Here is a 14,685-nt window from a genome sequence, read left to right on the forward strand (position 1 = left end):
AGACCAGGCCCTCAAGTCAAGGCCCAGGACTGACAAACAAAACAAAACAAAACAAAACAAAACAAACTGTAGTGAACATAAAGTAATCCTCCTCATGTAGGTAATTAATGATTGTCCTCAGCATGGAATCCATCTCCAGTATGTGCACTTAGTATATACAATGTGTATACTGAAGTCTACTTCAACATAGAATCTGCCTCTCTTTCTTCTGCATATGATGAAATGTGGTGACTGCCGTAATTTGCAACAGGACACAAGATCTCTCCATGTTTCCTCCACTTGCAATGTCTATCATCCTGCTCCCTTCCCTGAGCAATTAATGTGTCTACTCCAGCTGTCCCGAGCAAGGAATGTACCTACTGTATGTCTCTTCATCATGTATCTGTGTCCATTGTCTTTTCCATTAGGAGCACACTGTTGCATCTCTCCTCAACATGGAGTACATCTCCTCAGGTACTTCTTACTATGGTTTGTGTCTAGAGTAGTTCTCCTCTTCATAGTCAGTTTCTAATCTGCCCTCTGCTGGTTGGAATCTGCCTGCTGCATGTCTTCTTAGCTTGGAATGCATTGCTTTCAGCTCTCTTCATCCAGAGTGGCTCTTGATGAAGCTGAGGCTCTTAACATGGCATGTGTTTAAAGCAACTCTTGTCAGCAAGTTAAGTGTCAACTCTAGTATTCTTTACCTGGCTAGGTTAGCACACCTTGGGATGGAGTATATGTACTTCAGCTCTCCTCAGCATTGGATTTGTCAACTCCATTTCTACTCAAGATGGAATATGACTTTCCTCAGCATGGCATGCATGTATTTTATCTCTCTTCATCAGGGAATGTGTCTATGTGACTTTTCTCAGCAGAGAATATGTCTTCTCGGTATCTCTGCAACATGGATTGTATCTCCTCCAGCTCTCTTCTACATGAAATATATGTGCTCCAAGTTTTCTCATCCTGGAAAGCCTTTCCTCTAGGTATGTTTAGAGTGAAATCCATCCATGTTCTGTAGAGCAAAGTGGATGTCTAGTCCAACACTGTGTGATTGGCCATCGTCTGCTCCCTTAGTATGACAATACATCTGCTCTTTCCTTGTAAATGTCTGTTCCTTCTTTTGTCACCATGGAAGTCTTTGATTTCAGCTCTACTAGGTGTATTGATAGGTATCTGATACACCTTTCCTAGTTCTTCTTATGATGTAATGGGTCTCAGCATCTCTACAATGCCTAGAATTCTTTGACAGTACCCTTTCATGTAGTAGGTCTCTTCCAGTTGTGCTATGGAGTTAGCATATGTACTTGAGGTAACAACATGGAATATTTCTGATGTAATCTTTCCTGAAGACCTGATTTTTTATTTCAAATCCCTTCAACACGAGATGTTTCTCTAGATTGTGTCAATGGGCATTGTTTCCTCTTATTCTCGTATGAATGGAAAATGTCTATTCTGGTTTTCATCAGGCTGAAATGCATCTCTTCCAGCTTTCCATGGGTACAAAGAAAGGGAATTGCAGCTCTCTTTTGAGGAACTTGTCACCTGTTTTTGCATTCAACTTGATCAGTTTTCTGCTTATTTGAGTGCTTTCTTAGTCCTATTATAGGGCCTGCAACCTTTTTGTTGTCGTTTTTAATTTAAAATTTATATTTCCATTATTCTGGACTGAGAGCCTCTAGCCTTCTATTGTCTCTTTAATTTATGTCAGGTACAGCAGAATTTGAGCCATGTCACATTGTGACATTTTGCTGTGTAATTGGAGAATTAATGAATTATTCTAGCTGTCTTTCAAAACAGGATCCTAAGAATTTAGATCCCTGTGTAAGTGGAGATGGGAGCCATGTAGTAGCTTTGTGAGCCTTAAGTGAAATAGCTAAGGAAAATGACTTGATCTTGAGTTGAATACCCAGAACTGTTACAGACACTCCTTCAGAAAGCTTCATTGTGGGTTGGTGGGTAAGCTGGAGGAGACTAGGGCGAGGGCCATTGTTCAAAGAGAAATGTATTCGTTACTTTACTTATGTACCCGTAACCCTTGTGTACATCATCTTTACAATAAAAAAGTCTCAGAGTAGCTAGGATCTCAGAGATGATACATCATGCCTGTTAATTCTTGTTATTGTTTTCCCATTTTTAATTTAAATTTTAATGCCTTGCCTAGGGCTTGAACTCAGATCAAGAGCACTTTAATCTCTGAGATATTTTTGCTCTATACTAGTAGTCTATCAACTGAAAAACTCCTCTTGCTGGCTTTTGGGGGTTAATTGGAGATAAGACTCAGGGTTTCTTGCTTGTGTGGCTTTGAACTATGATCCTCAGATCTCAGTTTCCTGATTAGCTAGAAATACAACTTTGAGTTACCAGTGTTGGGTTCATTCCTGTTAATCGTTCTCGCATATGATTTTGTTCCATACGGTTTCAAAAGGCAAACTTCAAATCAGAAAGGGATGGGCTTCTGCAGAGATGTGTGTAACCAATGTTGGTTTTCCTCTCTCTAGTCTAAGGGGGACAGGCTGTTTCTTTTTGTAGGCCATTGGTGCCAGAGCCTTGTGTGCCCTGTGACTACCACTGAGATATCAGTTTAGTGCAGCCAGAGTGTAGCAACTGGCACATTCTGTGTGCTCCAGGGACCAGTCCATGGAAAAGGAAGCAAGTTTCTGATGGCAGCCTGAATCCTGCCTGATTGTCCAAGGCTCCAAAGTCCCCTTTGGTGTGGCATAGCTTGCCCTCTTTCCTATATGTCCTGGTATGACCCTTTTCCCCTCCCAGCACACACATACCCCATTAGGAGGAATCCATTCAGCTTGGCTTCATTACTTACTTTCGTGACTATCAGTCCTGACATAAAGAGTAGATATCCTCTTTGCCAGCCTGGTCTCCTTTCTTTGTATTGAGGCCTCTCATTATTGCTGCAGCCTTTCCTCCAATTCCTCCCATGTGCCAGCCTTACAGCTCTACATGGGCTACCTGATCCTAGTCTCCACCAAGCACCGCTGCTATGAAGGGCACTCTTCCCTGTTTATTGTTTTTGTCCAGGACACTCTGTGCATTTGGTTGCAGTTAACATATCAGCCTCTCTGGGCACTATCCATGATGTCTGTGTTCTGAGTAATTTCTTTGGCTCATGTAAAATCCCATGCATTTCTCTCAGAACACAGGATAGACATATAGTCTCCATCTTCTATGTACCCAACGACCACTACTCATTGGCCCCCCTCCCTTTTCACTGTTTCATGACCTCAAGCAGAGTTGCAGTCAACTATGTATATTTGAGTGAGAACAGTCCCCCATGAATATTTTTGCATGGATAATTTGTGTATTTTTCCTTATTAGGGAATTATATCTTCTAGGACACTGTAGCAAGGATTCCATCTCTATCTCGTTGGACTTCTAGTGTGTCATCCCACTTCAGTTTGCAAGAAGTCTTGATTAAGGTGGAGCCAGCAGATACTAGTCAGAAAGGGAAGGTGAGTCCTGATTCCACAATAAAGAGAATCTTCATGGTAACTCATACCGGGGCCTGCATCCAGTGGAGCAGCATTGGAGGGACATACTAGATGAAGGATCCCCTGTCTCTGTTGACTCCATGGCTTCCCCCCTGTAAACAGTCGGAGTGCATTGAATTTTTGTGGGCATTTCACATCCTTTCATGGGATACTTTACACGCAAAGGCTCTCCTGAGGAATGTTTGCCATTCTCTCTGAGACCACTTTATTGCCAGGAAGACCCACTGTTTCCTCACTCCCATCCTTCTTGCACTTGCTCTCTTTTAAATTTTGTTTGAGAATACAAACCTTCCAAAGGCTGTTGTTGCACCGCTACTGCTTCATCTCACTTAGATCTGACACAGAACGGATAAGCAGTCACATATTACATTGAGAGGATTAAATTCTGAGGAAACTAGCAGTTATGTGATTTCTTCATCCTGTGAACATTGTAGTCTGCCCACCTGCCCAAAAATTACAGCTGTAGCGTGGTGGGTTGTTATGTGGAGTTGCTTTTGCCTATGTGGCCCATCCTTGGCTGCACACAGGATTATGAGGTACAGGATTCCATAGGAATGTATGGATGAGTCAGACTTGGTCACATCCAGCACCGTCCCCGGTCATCTTGCCCTGTCCTCCCCAAGGAGTGGGCTGGGGTTTCCTTGGCCTCCTGGATGGATTGAGCAGGATCCTCCTGACCTGGTGTCAGTCTCCATAAAGCTCATTCTGGAAGGGATGATAATATAAGTCATTTGACGTTCAGGTACAATGTGTACTGATAACACCCTATCTAGAGAGACCATGGTAGGGACCGTTCATCCTGCAACATCTAGTCTGATGCATTTCCTCCCTTTGTGCCCTTCTTTCAGATGGAACTCCATGTCACACACGTCTTTGGCTATGTCTTCTTCAGCACACGTTCACTATGCTGTTATTTTTAGTTGGCTTACCAGGAAGCTCAGATCATCACCACCATGAACATAGGTCCGCAGTTTCCATGATGACGTTCCTTCCTCACCCCAGCCATCTTGTGAGCTTTACTGGTATTTAGTCAGTTCAGCTATTCAATGAGCAGCACTGAATCATTATTTCTTCCTAGCCATCCAGAAATTCTTTGAACTGATAGTTCCTTAAGAGTTTCATTTCCATCAGTCTTTGGATTAGTAGTAAAATGTGATTTTGCAAGTCACATTGTAATAAGTATAATAAACTTGTATTTCACAGATGTTTCTGCCTTTTCTGTTTCTTCCATTTTGTGCCTTGAATATGACCTGTTCATGTGTTTTTTTGTTTTTTTGTTTTGTTTTGTGTGTGTGTGTGTGTGTGTGTGTGTGTGTGTGTGTGTGTGTGTGTGTATGTGTTGGAGAGAGAGAAGAGAGAGAATGAGGACTGGGGTTTGAATTCAGGTCCTCACATTGTTGCTGTGGGTTTTTACCCAAGACTGTCCTTTACCACTTTAGTCATACTTCCCCTTCTGACATTTTGCTGGTTAACTGGAGATAAGTAGACTATTATGTGATTTTTAGAAATGGGTTCACTTATGGCCTTCCAATCATGAGTAGTGAATATCTTGCTGCAGTTACTACAGAATAAAACATGCTTTCTTCTGCATATCTGTGGCAGTTTTGTGACTACTAACATGTAGGTTCTTCTCAAGATGAGAATGGGTAGTATTCATGTGGCCTTGTGCTTTGAGAATTTATGATTTGTGTCTAGGATTGATCATAGTTTAGAAATGCCCGATGATTACATACTGACCTCATGGCTACAGAGTGTTGCTGCACTTTCTTGCAAGGGTAGGATGTATATTAGGCTGAGGTGGCACAATCTGGTGATGTCGACAAACCATTTCTAGTTCTCAAAGTGATTTGTTAAGAAACAAATAGGCCTTGTCCTACATGTCCCCGTCTCTCAGTATCGTTCCGCAAGGTGAAGCTCCAACTAGAGCTTCTGTCTTGAGGCAAATGATGAGCAATGACGTGTAAGGAGCATTTTTCGCCTGACCATATCACCTTGTCTTATACTGATGGGAAGTGTTTCAGCCTTCCCCATGTGGAAAGTGCTTGTTCTGGAGCTTTTCCAGATTTGCTTATGTGGATACTGCTTGTTATGTCTCTCCTTCTCAAGGAATGTTGTTACTTTGGTTGTCCTCAGCCCAGAAAGTGTCTACTCCAGTTTTCCTCCTCCTGAAACACCTATATTCCAGGTCTCTTCAGGGTGAATCTACTTCTTCCAGAGCTGATGAAGATAAATGTAAATTTTGGTTAGTACTGTTTAGAATCAATCTATTCACCTTAGCAAATAGTGTAATACTCCTTAGCAAGGAATGCATCTGTTCCTGCTCTCCAGTGAATGAAATACATACATTCCAGTTCTTATTAGTGTTGGACCTATGTGGTTCATGTCTCCCAATGAAGGTAATGTTCACTTGAGATATCATGCTCTTGGAATCCTCAGGGGTTCCTGAACATTGACTGTCATATTTGGCACAGAGGAAAATGTGTTTTCCTGTCAAGTGTCAAAGGCTACCAGGTAGCCCTCTCTGACTTTCATCAGGGAGTCCAATGTCCAGTTCAGGTGTGTTTATCATCATATCATGAGGTCCTAAGCATGGAATCTTTGCACAGCTGCCTTGCTCAGCTTGAGATCCATCTATGTCAGCTCTTCTCAGGAAGGTGTGTCATTTTGAGGTCTTTCTTGCATGAAATCGTATTTTCCTCTGACCTCTTCTTGACATTTGTCTTTTCTTTTTCTCCTCAGTTTATGGAATTGATGCCTTCAATCTCTTTCCAACAAGGGATCCATCACATGAGCTCCTTCACATGGTACATGCCTTCTCTACCTCAACTCCATATGGAATTCATCTACTGCATATCCACTCAGCATAGCATGGGTCTCGTTCAGTGTTCAACCGAGAGGCAGTGCCCTTGCAGCCTCCTGTCTGTATGAAATGCATGTAACTTCTCTTCTCAGCAAGAGAGGTTTGGTGTTAATGTTCTGCCAAGAGAGGTAAATGTCAACTAAGTGTCTATATCATGAGGTTAGTACTTTTTTCCCCTTCCCAGAATGAAACTAATCTCTCCCATCTTTCTGTAGGTTGGAATCCATCAGCTCAGGTTGATATCAGAGGATCTCAATTCCAGACTAGCCCATACTAACAAGTAAGTGAGACTTAATAGCCAACAAACTCCTTAATTAGAGATGGCGCTCCAGTGGTAGAGTGCTAGCCCTGAGCAAAAAAATCTCATGGACAGTACTCAGATCCCGAGTTCAACCCAGTATCTGAACAAAACCAAAGTCAAATTCAAACTCTGAATGGAGTCACTTAACTTTCTCTTCTTAGCCAACTAGCTCTAGTGTGATATGAAGGTGTTTAAAATAGCTTGCCGCAGCACCAAATGTGTCTTATCCTTCCACTCAGGGGAGATGAGTCTCTTCTGTTTTCTTGTTGCATTGGAGGAATTGCCTCACGTCTTATCTACATGTAACCTTCCTCTTTCAGTTCTGATCCTCAAGGTAGATCTCCTGCAAAGGATCCTACAGCATGGAGGCAACAGCTTTACCCTTCTCAGCCAGTAATGCTACTATATTTGTCCTAACTGTGGAAGGATTGGACTCCTGCTGTATTAAGCCAGTAATCCAAGTCCTCTACTTGCCCTGTGGATAGTAGTATGAGCATGGACTACTTCTTCGCCAGGAAGTGTAGGCAGGGAGTTCTTTGTCTCTGTCAATCATCACTCTGGCATGTGGTTACTCAGGGTAACTTCTCATGAAATGTATCTCTGAGCCTCCGTAACTGTAGAATATCTCAGGTCCAGTTTTTGTGAGTGTGGCAGATGCCCCGCCAGTTTAGGGCAAGATGTAATGTGTGTCCTATAGCTCACCTCAGAATAGAAGGTGTCCCTTCCCTCAAGCTGAGCAAAGAAAGTGTGTGTTCCTGGGCATCTCTATAGAATAGACCGATGGCAAGTTCCCGTTCTCTTTACCCTGAACAAGGAGTGGATTTTCTTTGGCTCTCATTAGCCTGGAACGTGTTAACTCCAGTTGTTCTCAGCCCGAAGTGCATGTCTTCCAACTGTCTTTCAGTATGGGTCTATTTCTTCCTGATAAGTGCCAAGGCTCATATTGCCCTAAATCCATCTCCTTTTTCTCACCTGAGTGAAAGGAGTCAAACCCTGTGTAACTGTATAATTCTCTTTCTCTTGGAATCCATGTACATCTTCTCTCCAGGGAATAGAGAGCATATGCTCCAATTCTCCATAGTGTTGGACTCATCTAGCTCAGCTCTCTTCAGGAAGGTAAGTATCATTTTGTTGTCTGTTTAGAATGAAGTCGTATGTGTTTCCTCTATCTTTCATTGCCATTTGTCCTTTCTTTCTTTCCTTACAGCACGGAGGTGATTTCTTCAGTGTTTCTTCCTCATGGGATCTACTCAAGCACCTTCATGTTATTGCCCGATCTTCTTCATCTTCTTTGGATCTACTCTGCAAAGAATCAGTGTGCCAAAATTTGCATAGCATAGCAAGGGTCTACTAGACTGTTCTTCAACATAAAAGCAATATTCTTGTTCCTAGGGATATTCTACAGTACAAATAACTCTCACTACTTTTCTCAGTCAGGTATGTGTGTAGTGAATAGGAAATATACTATCCAATTATTTGTCCTCTTCCTGGAGAGGTAAGTGTCAACTTAGTGACTCTATATCACAAAGTCTTCACTTTTTCCCTTCCCAGGTTGACACTAATCTTTTCCACCTCTCCTCAGGTTGTAATCCATCTGCTCAGGTTGAGATGAGAAGATCTCATTCCCAAGCCAGCATGTACAGGGAAGTTAGACTTATCTGCAACTTCCTGCCATAGGTGGAAATGGAGCAGCAGCAGAAGTGGTGGAGCATTCCCATGGAGGAAAAAAACTCAGGGAAACCCTGTGGGCCCTGTAGTCAAACCTCATGACCTGCACAAAAACAGTAAAACCAAAACTAAACTGAAGCACAGAATGAAGTGAGGCTTAGGTATCTCAGCTCTCTATTTCATTCTCCTCTAAAGTGAAGGTGTCTGATTTAGCTTGCCCCAGCAGAATATTTGTCAACTCTTTCCTACTTAGCAGAGTTGGGTCTCTTCCATTTTCTTGTGTTGCAAGAGATGCTTTGCCTGCAGGTCTTCTCTGCATTTTATACACCTCTTTTAGCTCTGCTAGTCAGTTTAGGTTTTCTACAAAGTCTAGAAGCAAAGGGATTTTGGCCTTCTCATCCAGGACTGTCTCCTAAAAGTGTCTGATAAATTGTGCAAAGTTTTGATTCCAGCTCTGCGAGGCATTGAATCCAAATTCCCCAGTTGTCTTGTGCATTGAGTGATGGTCAGCATACAGTAGTTCTTCTCTCGCAGGTATGGGCATGGGTTTCTTTTTCTCCATCTATTGTCACCCTGGCATGTGGGAAATTAGGGTAACTCACCATGGAATGTGTCTCTCTGGTTCTTCAAATATGGAAAGTCTCAGGTCCAGCCATTGTGAACACAGATGATGTCCCCTCCAGTTTGGGGCTAGATATAATGTGTCTGTAGTTCTCCTCAGAATGGAAAGGGCCTCCTCCCCCTGAGCATGAAAGGTGTATGCTGACAGACATTTCACTATGGAATGGAGCTCTTCCATTGTTTCACAACTGGAAAGTGACATTGTGTCTCCTGTGAGCAAGGAATACAGGTTTTTGTGTTGTTTTTTTTCTCTCGTCAGCCTGGAAAGGGTTTACTAGAGTTGTCCTAATGGTGAAGTATTTCAGGATGGTTTTATTTCTTCCAGATATGAGGAAGGTAAATATCAAAAGTCTAGGCCTGCTCTGCCCTGAATCCATCTGCTTCCACTCACTCAACTCAAGGAGTTCATGTAGTGTTATTCTCATTAGCATGGTATCCAGAGGAATGGAGTGTATACATGCTAATTGTCCTTACTATTGAAGCCATCTAGCTCATCTCTTACTTAGAAGGTAAGTGTCATTTTGTTCTTTCTTTAGCATGAAGTCATATTTGTTTCCATTCTTCTTCTCACTTTTTCTTTCCTTCTCTTCTCAGAACATAGCATTGATTTATTTATTCTCTGTTCAACATGGGATCATCTAGTTGAGCTCATTGGCACCATATATGGCTTCTTCAGATCTAGTCCACAGGAACTCCATGTGCACATAGCTAGATAGCATAGCAAGCATCTCCTGGAGTCTTCTTTAACACAGAGACAATGTTCCTCTGTGTGGACTCCTCAGAATGAAATCCATCTTCTCTACTCAACAAGGATTGAAGTTAGTGAGCATGAAATACTCTTTCATATTATTTGGGCTTTTGTCAGAAAGTTAAGTGTTAATTTAGGGCCTCTATCATGAAGTCCTCACTTTTTTTCCCCTTCCCAGAATGACTGCAGTTTTTCCCATCTGTCCTCAGGTTGGAATCCATCTTATCAGACTGAGATCAGAAGATCTTGGTTCCAAGCCAGCCCATGGCAGAGATGTTTGTGATCATGGTAGGTGTGTGATGCTATGTTTATCACCACAGAATGGAGCTTTTCCTGATTTGCTTATGTGGAAACGGCCTGTTCTGTCTCTCCTCCTCAAGGAATGTTGTTACTTGGGTTTCCCCAGCATAGAAAGTGTCTACTCCAGTATTGCTCATCCTGAAACACCTATATTCCAGGTCTCTTCAGGGTGAATCTACTTCTTCCGGAGCTGATGAAGATAAATGTAAATTGTTGGTTAGTACTATTCAGAATCAATCTTCTACTCACCTCAGCAAATAGTGCATCTTGTGTATTGCTCCTAAGCATGGAATGCATGTGCTCATTCTCTCCAGTTAATGGAATGCATACAGTTCTTACTAGTGTTGGATCTATGTGGTCCAGCTGTCCTGAGGAAGGTAATATTCACTTGAGGTATCTTTCTCCTAGAATCCTCATGGGATACTTGAACACTGACTGTCCTTTTTGGCATGGAATTTATTCATCGATTTCATATCTTTTCAGGAAGGTGACTGTCAGTTTTGTGTCTCTTCAGTATGAAATCATATTTCCCCCCTATCCTGTTCTTGACAATTGCTCTTTCTTTCTCTCTTTAGAGCATGGTATTGGTTTCTTCAGCATCTCTTCCCTATGGATTCATCCTCTCAAGCTCCTTCACAGAATTTTATTGTTCCCACCTTGACTCATGAAGAAAACCATCTGCAGCTTATCTGTTCATCATAGAAGGGGTCTCCATCTGTCTTCTTCAATGTAGAAGTAATGTCCCTGAAGACTCCTTATTATGAAATACATCTAAGCATGCTTCTCAGCCAGGGATGTGTTTCATAAGCATGGAATACTTCTTTTGCAGCACCTGTACACATTGAGTTCTTTGTTTGTTAATTGTCAATTGGGCATGTGGGCACTCAGGGCACCTCCCCATGCAAAGTGTCTCTCTGCCTCCCTATATATGGGAGGCTCTCTGTTCCAAACTCTCTCATCATGGAAATCTTCCCCTCTAATTTGGGGAAAATGTAATTTTTCCCCGAAACTCTCCTCAGATTGGAAAGTGCCTCCTCCATGCTCCCGAGCGTGGGCCTGAGCATTGTCCCTGGCTTCTTTTTGTTCAAGGACATCATTCTACACCATGAGTCGCAGTGTCACTTCTAGCCTTTTTCTGTATATGTGGTGCTGAGGATTCAAACCCACATTTTCATGTATACGACGCAAGCACTCCTGCCACTAGGCTATATTCCCAGCAGACATTTTGCTTCTAGATTGGAGATAAATGTCTGTCAGATTTTTCTGCCATCTTCAGATATTCAGCCATCCAGCTAGCGGAGATTATCGAACTGGTTGCCTGGCCTGTTTTTAATTGTTTTGAGGTCTTTCCGTGCTCTTCCATATGACCTTCAAGAGGCCATTCTTGTTCTGTGCCTGTTTGCCAAATCATCCATCCCCCAGCTCCTGGAATAATTTCTCTGCTTTAGCCACATGGACATCTAACAGTACTCCCATCATCTTTTGCTGTTCCAGCCTTTTCTCCTTTTTTCCCCTACTCTGATTTAATCCTTCCTTAGTATTACTGAAGAAAATGTGTCTGGCTACCTGCTCCGGTAGCCCCCTGTGACTAGTCTAGCACTCATCAGGAAGTTCAATGTCTAGTTCAGGTGTGTTGATCATCATATCCCGCAATCCTCAGCATGGAGTCTGTGTATAGCTGCCTTGCTCAGCATGAAATCCATCTACTTCGCTCTTCTCAGAAAGGTAAGTGTCATTTTGAGGTCTTTCTTGCACAAAATCCTATTTTTCCTTGGTCGTCCTCTTGACATTTGTCCTTCCTTTTTCTCCTCAGGTCATGGAATTGATGTGTTCAGTCTCTTTCCCACAAGGGATGCATCCGCTTCATCTCGTTCACATGGAATATGTCTTCTCTACCTCAACTCCAATTGGAATCCATCTACAGCATATCCACTCAGTATAGCTAGGGTGTTGTTGAGTCTTCCAACAGAGAAACAGTATCCTTGCAGCCTCCTGTCTGTATGAAATGCACCTAAATTCTCTTCTCTGCAAGAGATGTTTGGTGTTAATGGAATACTCTCTCAGAGTATTTGTGTTCTCCTCAGAGAAGTAAGTGTCAATTTAGTGTGTCTATATCATGAATTAGTACTTTTTTCCTATTCCCAGGATGAAACTAATCTTTTGCATCTTTCTCCAGGTTGGATTCCATCTGCTCAGGATGATATCAGAGGATCTCAATTCCAAACTAGCCCATACTAAGAAGTTAGACTTAATTGCCAAAGATATCTGTAATTAGAGGTGGGGTTCAAGTGGTAGAGTGGTAGCTCTGAGCAAAAATCTCAAGGACAGTGCTCAAACCCTGAGGTCAAGCCCAGGATCTGAACAAAACCAAAGTCAAATCCAAACTCAGAATGGAGTGACTTAACCTACTCTTCTTAGGTTGAAATGCCCAGTATTCTAGCTCTACTCTAATGTGAAGGTGTTTAATTTAGCTTGCCTCAGCACCAACTGTGTCTAATACTTCTACTAAAGGGAGGGGTACTTTTCATTGTCCGTGTTACTGTGTTATATGAGAGGCATTGCCTATGTGTCTTCCCTGCATGTACTCTTTTTTTTTTTTAGCTCTGCTAAACAAGTTATATCTCCTGTGCTTTACCCTATAGCAGGAGCCATTGGTTCTTTCCCTCTCTGCACTGAATGCTCCTACATTTGTGATAACTGGGGAAGGCTTTGAGTGCCACTATATTTTTAAAACATTTTATTGTACGACTTCGAAAGCAATACTTACAAAACCATTTGGTGTAAAGCAACTGAACAACTCATGGGGGAGAGGGAAAGGGGAAAGAGGCAGATGAGAGAGGGAATAACAAATTGTACAAGAAATGTATCCACTGCATTACGTATGAAACTGTAACCCCTCTGTACATCACTTGGCAATAAATAATTATTCAAAAAAATGAACAAAGGAAAATTGTTTATTGTCAAATAGATGTACACAGGGGTTACATTTACATAAGGTAGGTAATGAGTGCATTTCCTTTGGAACATTGTTACTCCATCCTTTTTCTCCTACCCCCCTGAATCTCCTTCCCCCCTAAGTTGTAAAGTTCATTTCGAACAGTGTAAATCACTGTTGATTGGTTTGCCCTTTGTCCCACATTTTCCATAATCTCCCTTCCCTTCCCAAATCAGATAAACTTATGTACAAGCAAAGGGCACAGAATTAAAAAACAAACAAACAGTGACAACATATGTAATAATCCCAAAAAGAAAAAAAGAAAGAAAAAATAATTGCAAAGGGTACACTAAAAAAACTCATGTTTTTATTTCTTGCAATTCATTTGGATAAGCATGATTTTATATGGTCATATGCATATAGGTGTTGATCTGTTTTGATCCTCTATGAAGAAAATTGTAGAGATATTTTACTTATTACAAAGGAGGAATATGATATTGCCTTTGTTTCCTTGGGTCTGGCTTACCTCACTGAATGTGTTTTCTTTCAAGTCTTTCCATTTCCTTGTGAATGGGGTAATGTCATTCATTCTGATGGAAGCATAGAATTCCACTATATATATATGTATGTATATATGTAAATATATATACATATATATATATTTATATGTGTATGTATATATGTAAATATATATACATACATATATATTCATCTACTGAGAGGTATCTGGGTTGATTTCCTATCTTATCTATGGTAAACAATGCTGCAAGCAACATGATTTGGCTGTAGCTTTAATGTTGTCTTGTTTGTAGTTGTTTGGGTAAAATGCCCAGGAGTGGGATTGCTAGGTATAGGGAGAGCACTGTTTAGGTTTCTGAGGACTGTCCATACTGCTTTCCAGAGTTGTTGAACAAGTTTACATTATTACCAACAGTGTAGTAGCGTTGCCTTTTGGCCACATTCCCACCAGCACTGTCCCGGATCACTTCAGCTCAAGGCAGTGTTCTACCTCTTGAGCCACAGTGTCACTTAGGTTTTCTGAGTGGTTGATTGGAGAAAAGAGTCTCATGGACTTTTCTGCCAAGGCTGGCTTTGAACCAGGATCTTCAGATCTCAGCCTGTGTGTTGCTAGGATTGCAGTTGGGAGCCACTGTAACTCAGCTGATTTGCATTTCTTTTGTGCCCCAAAATGTTGACCATATCTGCATATGTCTACTGGCCATTATTTCTTCTTCAGAGAAGTGTCCCTCTAAGTCTTTAGCCCACTTATTAATGAGGTTGTGGTTTCTCTAAGGATTTGATTTTTGGAGATTTTTTTTTTTTTTTTTTTTTTTTGGCCAGTCCTGAAGCTTGGACTCAGGGCCTGAGCACTGTCCCTGGCTTCTTTTTGCTCAAGGGCAACACTCTGCCACTTGAGCCACAGTGCCACTTCTGCCATTTTCTGTATATGTGGTGCTGGAGAATTGAACCCAGGGCTTCATGTATGTGAGGCAAGCACTCTTTCCAGTAGGTCATATGCCCAGCCCCGAGATTTTTGTTTTTGAGCGTTAGATATGAGGCCCTTGTCTGTTGTATAGTTAGTAAAGATCTTCTTCCAATATGTGGGCTTTCTATTTATCTTGGTAGTTATGTCCTTTGCTATGCAGAAACTGTGCACTTCGATGCCATGTCATTTATCCAGACTTTCTATGATCTGTTGAGTTTCTGGATCTTTACTTAGGAAGTTTTGACCTGTATCAAATAGATCTACTATTTCCCTTATGC

The sequence above is a fragment of the Perognathus longimembris genome, unplaced genomic scaffold, assembly GCF_023159225.1.
Source record: "Perognathus longimembris pacificus isolate PPM17 unplaced genomic scaffold, ASM2315922v1 HiC_scaffold_5867, whole genome shotgun sequence".
NCBI classification, from domain to species: Eukaryota; Metazoa; Chordata; class Mammalia; order Rodentia; family Heteromyidae; genus Perognathus; species Perognathus longimembris.